Below are 11273 nucleotides of genomic sequence, written 5' to 3' on the forward strand. Positions count from 1 at the left end.
GAGTCGAGTGAGAGCGAACGCGTCAGGCGCCGACTGAGAGGCGGATTTAGGCCTCGTGCCAAGAATCGCTGTCCCCATTCATTAGAGCCGGCGGTGCCACGCTTGGAGACGCCTTCGGTGGTCCAGGGTGGGTCACGCTCACCAAAAACGCAGAGGAGAACCAATGGTAGAACCAGCACCGGAGTCGGATAAGCGTAAGATAGCTCTAATATACCAATAAAGCATAATTGTCATATCAGTACAAAACCCAACCCGTGCCTTCTTACTTGTCGTCGGGGCAACATATAAATATTGTTGCAGCGAGCCCACCGACCGCTGAGCCAGCCCAGCTGAATCAGAAGGAAAAGAACGGTTCGTTACAATATACAGTCTGATGAGCTCGTGAGGTAGCTCAAAGGGGGCCTAGCTGAGGCCACCGGACGGGTCGCGGGTTGCGGATAGCGAACGGCCTACCTCGGTAGGTCAGCTGCGAATAAGCGGGCATACCTCACGGGAGAGTACCGAAATAAGCAGTCCCGGACAGCCAGCGGGTGTTAGCTAGGTAGCAGCACTGACGATGCGCTTGTGGTGCCGCCTCAATAAGTAGCTCACACACTCCCATCCATACACAATACCTACCCACATCCCAACCCCCACACCCACCTCACACCGGGCCTGACTAAGTGTGTTACTCGACCCGTGCCGAGAGTCAGCCTGGCTGGGGGCCCGGTATAAAAACTAGCCCAGTCGCTAACGGAGGGCTCAGGGACTTGGCAGCCCCCTGTTCTAATGATGCCTTACCCGGGCAACGTGGATCTCTGCCCGGGCTGACCTTTCCCTTTCTCTGCATCTCGTGGGAACAGGATGTATAATAACAAGAACAAAAACCAAAAAACTAACAAAAAAACAAATGAGTGCGGCGCTCCCCAAATGCCAACTGGGAGCAATCCCAAGCTCGGAAAGGCAGCGGCCCAAAGGCCTAGCCCAACCGGCTCTATAGTAGGGAATACCTGCAAGGTGGAAGGTGCCTGTGCGAACCCGAGGGGGTCCCAGCCCGAATCCGGTGTGGGTGGCAAGGTAACTCCCGAAGCTGACACCATGGAAGGATAGCTAAGCAATACTGCGGCTGCCCGACCTTCTGGTAAAGCGGAGGGGGTTGACTTGCCGTCGACAAGCGCCCAAGCTAGACGATACACATATGCCGAAAAGAGTGCAGGGCACATACTCCGTCGGCAACACGCCAGCAGTGAAGCCAGCCCATCAGCCGACTGGCTGAAGAAGGTGGAATGGGCTTCGGCCGTGCTCCCGGAGTTCACCTTAGAACAGAAAAAGGTGGCTCCCCAAGCCAAGAGGCAGCGCTCGCAGGAGACACCGGGACCGGTAGCAAAGCGCTCCAGAGTGCTGCTAAATGTCTCCTTTGCGCAGATTGCCTCGACAGAGGCAGCGCAGAGGGTAGAATCCCAAGGAGTCAGTGGAAGTGGGTGGAAGCGGCACTGGCCGACCGCTGCTTCGAACTCCTCGACAAAGACCCTGGCCCTCCGCCAGTCTGCAAGGACATGGGGTGGTTCCAGGGCAATGTGAAGATAATTGCCTGCGAAGGCGAGCGCTCTGTAAAGCTTTATAAAGCCGCGGTAGCGCAGGTCGGCGAGGTCTATGCTGGGGCGAAACTCGTCGCAGTCGACTGGAGCGAGGTGCCCAGCAGACCGAGGGCCAGAATTTGGGTGCCGGCTACCTTTAAGGAGCCAGAACGCATCCTCAAGATGCTGCAGAGATGCAACCCAGGACTACCAACCTCAGATTGGAAGGTAGCCAAGGTTGAGACGACACAAGAGCCGACTAACCAGGCAGTGCTCGTTCTCAATAAAGAGTCGCTGGCCCCAATAGAGGCAGCAAAAGGAGAGCTAAACTTCGGCTTCAGCTCGGTCACCATCGAGGTGTACAAATCGGACGCGGCGGCCGCGGCGCTTCCTGTCGTCAACCCAGACGTGCAGGATGTCGCTGCGGAGATCGAAGCGCCTGACGACGAGCTGGAGCCAGACCAGGAAGGCTTCTCCTCCGAGACAGAGCTGCTGCTCGACTTTGAGTCAATGTGCCGAGAGAGAGTCTCAGATGACTCGGACGCGGACATCACGGTGGTGGAGAATCTTGAAGATGGTCCTAAGGATCCTTCAAATAAATCTCCACCACTGTAAAGCAGCATCGGCTGCTCTCATACTCCGCCTAGACGCAAGCGGAGCCGACGTAGTCCTGATCCAGGAGCCTTGGGTGGTAGGAGGCAAGGTCTGTGGATTGGGGACGAGGGAATACAAGATCATTGTATCCCAAAATGAAGGTAAAATCCGTACCTGCATACTTGCTAGAAAGCACCTAAATATCTTTCTGCTCCATAATTATAGCGATGGCGATAACACGGCGGCAAGCCTAGAACTAAAAGGGAATCATCTCAGGCTGGTGGCGTCCTATATGGCCCACGAGGAGGATGATCCTCCGAACGACCTTGTTCGCAAAATAGCCAGCGACAGCGAAAGGACGGACAAAGACCTACTTATAGGTTGCGATGCCAACGCCCACCACACCCAATGGGGGAGCACGGACACGAATGTAAGGGGTGAGTCACTGTTCAGCTTCATCCTGAACTCAAATTTATTCATATGCAATCGGGGTAACGACCCCACATTTATAATTAAAAATCGGCAGGAGGTCATTGACCTCACACTAGTGTCAAGCAAACTTCTGGACACAATCAAGAGCTGGAGAGTCCTAGGAGACCACTCCTTCTCGGACCACAGGTATATCGAGACGATATTATCCTTCGATATTCCCAAACCAACCGACTATATCAACCCCAGAAAAGCCAACTGGGAAAAATATAACACAACCCTGGAGGAGCTACTCCCTCCTAACGCCCCTAATTGCCCGAACACTGAAGACAACCTAAACCGTCTTGTGAACAGGTTTACGGATGCGTGCAACAAAGCCTTCAAGGCAGCATGCCCTTCTACCAGACCAAGGGGGAAAAAGAAACCCCCCTGGTGGTCTAAGCAACTAGACACCCTTCGTAGAACTTGTAGGACTCTATTCAATAGAGCCAAAAGAACTAAGGAGGATACTCACTGGGCAGACTATAAAACCAGTCTAGCACTATACAAGAAGGAAACGAGGAAGGCATGCCCTTCTACCAGACCAAGGGGGAAAAAGAAACCCCCCTGGTGGTCTAAGCAACTAGACACCCTTCGTAGAACTTGTAGGACTCTATTCAATAGAGCCAAAAGAACTAAGGAGGATACTCACTGGGCAGACTATAAAACCAGTCTAGCACTATACAAAAAGGAAACGAGGAAGGCTAAAAGAGCCTCCTGGCAAAAATTTTGATCCGAAATCGAGGAAACTTCGGAGGCCGCAAGACTCCGGAAAGTTCTCTCAAAAACTACCCCCTCGGTAGGTTACCTCAAAAAGAATGATGGCACGTGGACCAACTCTAGTGAGGAGTCCCTACACATTCTGCTCGACACGCATTTCCCCGGATGCACATCCACCGAGCCGTCACACCTCCCAGGAGAGGGATCGGTAGAATCGATGGACCATATCCTTACAAAACGGAACATAAGTTGGGCAGTAAACAGCTTCAACCCGTTTAAATCGCCAGGCCCGGACCAGGTAATCCCGGCCCAACTTCAGAAGGCCGGGGAGACGGCCATCAACTGGCTACATAGTATCTTCAGGAAGATACTGGCGGTATGTACAATACCGCAAGCGTGGCTTAAGGCTAGGATAGTTTTCATCCCTAAAGCAGGCAAAGCCTCACACTCAACCCCGAATAACTTTAGACCAATCAGTTTATCGTCTTTCCTACTCAAAACCTTTGAGAGACTTATCGGGTTACAATTACGGACTACCATAAGTCCCCAGCTTTACTCAAGTGCGCAGCATGCCTACCGGAAAGGAAAATCCGCGGAAACGGCACTTCACGAAGTGATCTCGAGTGTAGAAAAATCCCTGCATCTCAAAGAATACTCACTAATAGCTTTTCTCGATATCGAGGGAGCCTTCAACAACGTCACACCGGGCGCCATTACAGAAGCCCTGACTGACCTGGTGGTGGACCGTCACTTGGTGATGCTCATTGATCAATTGCTCATACGCAGGACGGTGACATCATCGATGGGATCGGCCACCCAGTCAAGGTATGTCAACAGAGGAACCCCGCAAGGGGGAGTTCTGACTCCTCTTCTATGGAACATTGCAGTCAATAAGATTCTATGCGACCTGGAAGAGGGGGGCTGTAAAGTAGTGGCATACGCGGATGACGTTGCAATTATCTTTGCGGGGAAATACCCCCAAACACTATGCGACCTAATGACCGCAAAGCTTGCTCGATTGTCCGAATGGACAGAATTGCGCGGATTGGGACTAAATCCCTCGAAAACGGAACTCGTGTTATTCACAAAAAAATACAAGGTCCCGCCCCTCAACCCCCCAACACTAAACGGATACAGGCTCTCCTTCAGCGACAGTGCCAGTTAATTAGGGTTGGTAATTGACAAAAAGCTTATCTGGAACCTGAATGTCAAGGATAGAGTGAGGAAGGCAACGACAGCACTCTATACTTGCAAAAAAGCTATCGGCCTAAAGTGGGGCATGAACCCAAGCATAGTCCGATGGATATATCTGGCAATAGTCAGACCTATAATACTCTACGGAGTTACTGTCTGGTGGCCTGCCCTAAAAAAAAGGACAATCACCAATCAGCTGGGCAAGGTTCAGCGAACAGCCGCCCTCTGCATCAGTGGAGCTCTTCGAACACCAAATGATGCGCTAAACGCCATGTTATGCCTTCAGAGCCTTGACTTTGCAGGAAAGGAGCGGGCAGAAATGGCAGCAATACGTCTTAGGGACTCTGAACAATGGGTACCCCAGAACATAGGTCACTCATCTATACTAAATAAAAACAACATGGTCCCCTTCTCCAAGATCTAACGGTAGTTTCGCTGCAACGTATTTGTATTGTTGCCCCCAACGACAAATAATAAAACCTTGCTTTTCTGTAATCTAATTTCGTTTTATTCGTATTATATTAGGACTTAGGGCTAAATGTGACAATTTTACTTAGCTATGGATCTCCACCACGCGCGGGCTCTCTTCGAGTGTGGCAGCGTTGAGGCTAATGATTGGGGCAAGTTGACCTCAGCTATCGCTTTGGCCCGCTTTGTCTCCTCCTAGCTTCCGCAGGTAGATGTAGATCACCTCTTAACTAAGACTCACTCTGGGGGCAGGCGGGGCCTGTTTTCCTGTTGCTGTATTCACTTTACTGCACTTCTTCGAACCGTACAGGGTATCACTTTTACGTTTCGGCGGGGTTTCAATGTGCGTGCGCGACCACTCATCCACGAAAAGATCTCGTTTCGTCGCCGCAGCCTCCTTTTATAACCCCGCCTTAACGGGACCCCGGCTCGGCGTCGGTAACTTTCCACCGCCGTCTCCTGGTTTCCACGGCCTTCGTAACGGGACCTGGCCGGTGGCGTGATCTCATGCCCTTATTTGGTCATGCGTCGGACCACTGCCGGCCCGATCCCGCCGTCTCCTCTGCCTCTCGCGTGTCTTTCTCTCCGAGAGTGGGACATTTCTCCTCTCGGGGGCCCTTGCCCTCTTCGCCGCATCCGGATATCCGAGGGTATCCGGGCTGACCTTCGCCTTATCCGGCCAGCCATCAGCCTTTATCCGGCCGTTCCACAGCCTTATCCGGCCAGTTGAATTCGGCCTGTGGGAACCGCGGTTCCTCACACCACCCTCTTTCTTCCCGCAGCGGAATACTACCGTTTTCCGCGACCTTGCGACGGAGTGTGCATTCCTAATTCAAACGGCCCTATTTCGCGCGCGCTCTTTATTGAATCTGCGATCATGACCGCCCTGGCGCCCTCTGGCGTCTTTGCTCAGGCGGCGCTGCCAGCCCTTGCCGTTTTCTGGCTCGGGCTGACTCCCTGCCTATCGATAAGGTGTAGGGAAGTTCATGCGATCCACTCGATATTCCGTGCCGGCGGTTGCATCGTGGTTTTCTGGATGGCCTCTGGTGAGTATCGATTCCCCCAAGTAAGTATTCCGCTTCTTTTCTTTTGCGCCCTTATCTTTATTCAGTTTCTTTCATTCTAGTTTTCCGTGTGTTTTTGTTGTTGTTGTTTTTTTGTTTCCTCTTTCCTTTCCTTTTTTTTTTTTTTTTACTTGTGCTCACGGAACACCTCTGTGCGCGTGGCCGACATTGCAATTCGCTGCCCTGCTCGCTCACCAGCCTCTTTACCCTCCTCCCCACGAGACGGATTTGGGTCTGTGCGCGGATCACCGCCGCTGGCCATTCCTCTCGCGGGATCGCTATCCAGTGGACAGTGGCTGCCGGTGCCGAGTTCTGTCGCTGCAGGGCCGGCCGCTTTGGTCCTGCACGGGGCTCTGGGCACGAGGCCTGCCGCTTCAGGGCCGGGCGCTCGGCCGCCGTTGACCTCTCCGGTGCGGGCCACACCCACGGTCCGCGCTCCCACGCCTCGATTTCCGCGCGTTCCACTGCCGTTGGCGCTGTCGTCGCCGTCGCCGCTGCTTCGGCCGACGCCGTCTCCCGTTGCCGCTGCTTCTGCCGTCGCCGTCTCCGTTGCCGCTGTCTTGGCCGCCGTCGCCGTTTCTGCGGTCCGCGTCTCTGCCGCCGCCGTCCCGCTGGGGTCTGCCGTCACCGCCTCTGCCGCTGTTTCGGCCGCCATCTCCGTCTCTGCGGTCCGCGTCTCTGCCGCCGCCGTCCCGCTGGGGTCTGCCGTCACCGCCTCTGCCGCTGTTTCGGCCGCCATCTCCGTCTCCGCGGCCCGCGTCTCGGTCGCTGCCGTCCCGCTGAGCTCTGCCGTCGCCGCTTCTGCCGCTGCGGTCGTGGGGGCGGGTCCGGGGTCCCTCCCCGCGGGTCCCAGCTGTTGCTGCCGCGTGGAGTCTCCTCCCACACCCGGGCGCCGGCCTCTGGCTGGGCTTCACACGGGGCGGGCCCCGAGGCCCACGTGATGTGCAGGGTCTGGTGGTGCCACACCATCTCCTGGCGCACGGCGGTCCGCACCTCCTGAGACACATACGGGCCCATTACTGCAGCCTCGGGTCCCCTCCACTGTTGTTGCTGCTGCCACTGCCCCTGCTGCTGATGCTGCTGAGGGCCGCGCTGGGCCCTCGTCGTCCCCGTCGGTGGCGTAGGTTGCCAAAGTTCTTCTTCCTCCTCTTCGGCCTGCTGCAGCCGCCGCTGCCACTCGGCCTTGGGGTCCGTGAGCAGCTCGCCCGTGGTCTGGGACTGCGCCCCCTTGGTCTCCGCCTCGTCGGTCCGGGGCTGCATCGGCGGCAGCAAAACCCGGAATGGTGGGGGCGGCGGCGCCTCGTCGCTCCCTGCCCGGTGAGGAATGTGCCGGTACAAGTTTCCCCCCTTCTCCACATAGTCGGGGTACTTCGGGCTTCCTTTCTGATCTTTTCTACCATGCCCTCTAACCACTTGCAGGGCGGCTCGTTCACTGGTAGTGTTCCCTTCTCATGTCCTATCCGACGACATCGTTCCTCCAACGGTTGTCGGGAGAGTGCGTCGGCTACCACGTTGAGCTGTCCTTTCCTGTACGCGACTTCAAAGTCGTACTGCTGTAGCTCTAATGCCCATCTCGCCACTCTTCCCGACGGACTTTCTATGCTATTTAGCCACTTCAGAGCCATGTGGTCCGTGACCACCTTGAAGCGATATCCTTCCAAGTATGGCCTCAACCGGCGGATGGCCCATACAATGGCCAGACATTCTTTCTCGGTCGCCGAATAGTTTCTTTCGAGTCCGTTTAGCGTCCTGCTAGCATATGATATCACCCGTTCGCCCCTTTCCGTCTCCTGCGTGAGAATCGCACCCAGCCCGTAATCACTGGCGTCTGTCTGCAGGATGAACTTCTTCGAGAAGTCGGGGCACGCCAGCACGGGGTCCGCCACTAGTCGTCTCTTCACCTCCTCGAACGCTTCCTGCCGTTCCTGTGTCCAGACCCATTCCATCTTCTTCTTGAGGAGCCCGGTGAGTGGCTGGACGGGGGTGGCGAAGTCGGGCACGAACCGCCTGTACCATGAGGCCACTCCCAAGTACTGTCTTAGCTCCTTGTTATTTGTTGGCGGTTTCAGTTCGGCTATGGCTGCGACTTTCACGGGGTCTGTACCTATCCCCTCGCCGGTCACCTTGTGGGCGGTATCTACCGCAGCTCTTTTCTAAAGAACTCGCACTTGTCTGCGTTCAGCCGCAGGTTAGCCATGCGCAGCCGTCGAAACACTTCTTTCAGGTTTCTTCGGTGTTCTTCCTCCGTTCGCCCGATGACCACTATGTCATCCTGGTACGAGAACGCATGCGGCATCATCTCTGGCCCAATCACTTGGTCTAACGCCCGTTGAAAGGTGGCCGACGCGGAGTGTAACCCAAGCGGCATCACCTTCCATTGGTATAACCCCTTTCCTCTCTGCTCTCTGCCAGGGGGATCTGCCAATATCCATCCTTCAGATCCAGGCTACTGATGAATCTTGCTTCCCGCAGTTGATCGAGTATGTAGTCGATCCTTGGCATCGGGTACGCGTCCTTTATCGATCTCGCGTTTACTTGACGAAAGTCCACGCACAGTCTCCACTTGCCATTTTTCTTCTTTACCATCACTATAGGCGAACTGTAGGGGCTCCTTGACGGCTCTACGCATCCCATTTCTAGTAGTTCGTCCACCTTCTGGTTAATCTCAGCCTGCATTTTGGGGTTCTTCGGGTAATATCTTTGCTTAATCGGTTGCGGGTCACTCATGGTGATTGTGTGCACCGCCACATTAGACACCCCCTCGATTTTGGAAGACGCCTCCAACTCTCGGGCTAGGAATTCCTGGCTCTTCCCTCGCCCCCTCATTCTGCCTCATGCCCGCTGACACCCCTCTGGCGGCCACTCTTAGGGTCGTGTCCGTTTTGTTGTCGGACTCTGGAGCCGTGTCCCCAGCTTCGGCCTTCGCCACGGACAGTCTTTCTTCCTGGTCTCCTCGTTCCCGATCTTGGGCAGGGATCACCACCCTGTGCCCTGCACAGGTCACCACGCGGCTCACGAAACTGCTGGTAGCTCCTGTATCCACCGTGGCTAGCAGCTCCATGCCCGCGACCTCCACTACTGCGGATAACTGCTCCGCCTCGCTGGTCAGCCTGCCGACTAGGCTTGAGGGACCGTTTCTTGCGACCCTGGCACGGCCCTCCGCGGCGTGGGTCGCGGGGCGTTTCCCGTCTTCCTGCAGCACTGCCATGCCGAGATGCCCACTTTTCCGCATCTCCAGCAGTAGGTGAGAGGTCGGCCGTTGCACTCCCGGCTCCAATGATCCGCGCTCCCACACCTCCGGCACGACAGGGCCGGATTCTTGACATATCCATTCTCGATATTGCCGTTGGTCGGGGTCGGCATAGGGACACGCGCTCCCCTTTCCTCTCGTGCTGCTCCGTCCAGACGGCCCTTTGCACCGTCGACATGCCGTCGACTCGACCGGCTTGATGAAGGGTTTCGCTGCCCGGGCTTTCACGGTTGGGTTCTCCCGTAGGAACTCTAAGCGGTCCCTCTCCAACGCCTCGAACTCGTCTGCCAATTCCATCATGGTGTCGAGATCCCTGCCCCTGTCTGGCCTCATATACGCTCTCAGATCGGGCATGCTATTATCACGAATCAGCTCCGTTTGCTCCTCCTGGGGACGTTTCAGGGGTCGCATAAGTGTCTGCATCTCCACCATATACTCTTTGAAGGGCTCGCCCCATTTCTGTTTCCACATCCTCACTTCCTGCAGCAACTTCTCAAAATATCCTCGCGGCAGAAAGTAAGCCTGGAAGCTGGACGAGAACTCTTTCCGCGTTCTCCACTGACGGTTGTTCGCCACAAACCGCCCGCCCCTTTAGCAGCTCGGGCATCGCCCTTTGGATTAGATCAGAATCCAGACCGTACGTCTCGGCGGACTACTCGACCTGCTCCAAGAACTCGAGAGGCTTTGTCGTCCCGTCGAAACGGAATGACCACTCCCTCACCTGTTTCGCCACTCTGGCGAAGTCCAGGTGCGCCGGCCGTACCGTGGCTGGTTCGGTCCTCCCCCTTTCGGCCTATCGGCTTCGATCCCTCCCTTGGTGGCGGGACCTGCTAGGCGTCCCTGTGTGCGAGCGTTCCGGTATCGGCACCGAGAGACTGGCGATCAATTCTCGTTGCATTTCGACCGGGGACCTCCACAGCGCCGCCGCGGCTGCGCCGGGTGGGGGCTCCAGGTGCTCGTACGCGGCCTGTTTGTCGTCCGCCCGGGGTGTCGGCGAGGACCTGTCCGCCCGACACTCCCATACCTCAATCAGGTCAGCCCACTCTGACTGATCCTCGTGTTCCCTCATCCATTCCTTGAATGTTCTTCTCATCTCGTGCACTGTGCCCTCCAGCCGCACGCCGAAGGCGTGGCCGCATTGGGCAAGCTCCTCCTTTCTCAACCGGTGGATCCATTGTCCCTTCCCTATTCTCACGTCTATATCTGTCCTCCCTTTGTCCTACTAATCGTCGTTGTAGGCCCCACGTTGGGCGCCAGTTGTAACGGACCTACTTTTTGGGCCGCTTGAGTTTGCTGGGCTCGCTCAGCGGTCGGTAGATTCGCTGGAACGTATTTGTATTGTTGCCCCCAACGACAAATAATAAAACCTTGCTTTTCTGTAATCTAATTTCGTTTTATTCGTATTATATTAGGTCTTAGGGCTAAATGTAACAATTTTACTTAGCTATGGATCTCCACCACGCGCGGGCTCTCTTCGAGTGTGGCAGCGTTGAGGCTAATGATTGGGGCAAGTTGACCTCAGCTATCGCTTTGGCCTGCCACTCAAATCCGCAATCCACGTCTCGCACTCCTCTCCTAGCTTCCGCAGGTAGATGTAGATCACCTCTTAGCTTAGACTCACTCTGGGGGCAGGCGGGGCCTGTTTTCCTGTTGCTGTATTCACATCACTGCACTTCTTCGAAGCGTACCGGGTATCACTTTTACGATTCGGCGGGGTTTCAATGTGCGCGCGCGACCACTCATCCACGAAAAGATCTCGTTTCGTCGCCGCAGCCTCCTTTTATAACCCCGCCTTAACGGGACCCCGGTTTGGCGCCGGTAACTTTCCTTCGCCTTATCCGGCCAGCCATCAGCCTTTATCCGGCCGTTCCACAGCCTATCCGGCTGTGCTTCAGTCGAATTCGGCCTGTGGGAACCGCGGTTCCTCACAAACACAATGTCAAAAATATACATATATTT

The sequence above is a fragment of the Drosophila miranda genome (assembly GCF_003369915.1).
Source record: "Drosophila miranda strain MSH22 chromosome Y unlocalized genomic scaffold, D.miranda_PacBio2.1 Contig_Y1_pilon, whole genome shotgun sequence".
NCBI classification, from domain to species: domain Eukaryota; kingdom Metazoa; phylum Arthropoda; class Insecta; order Diptera; family Drosophilidae; genus Drosophila; species Drosophila miranda.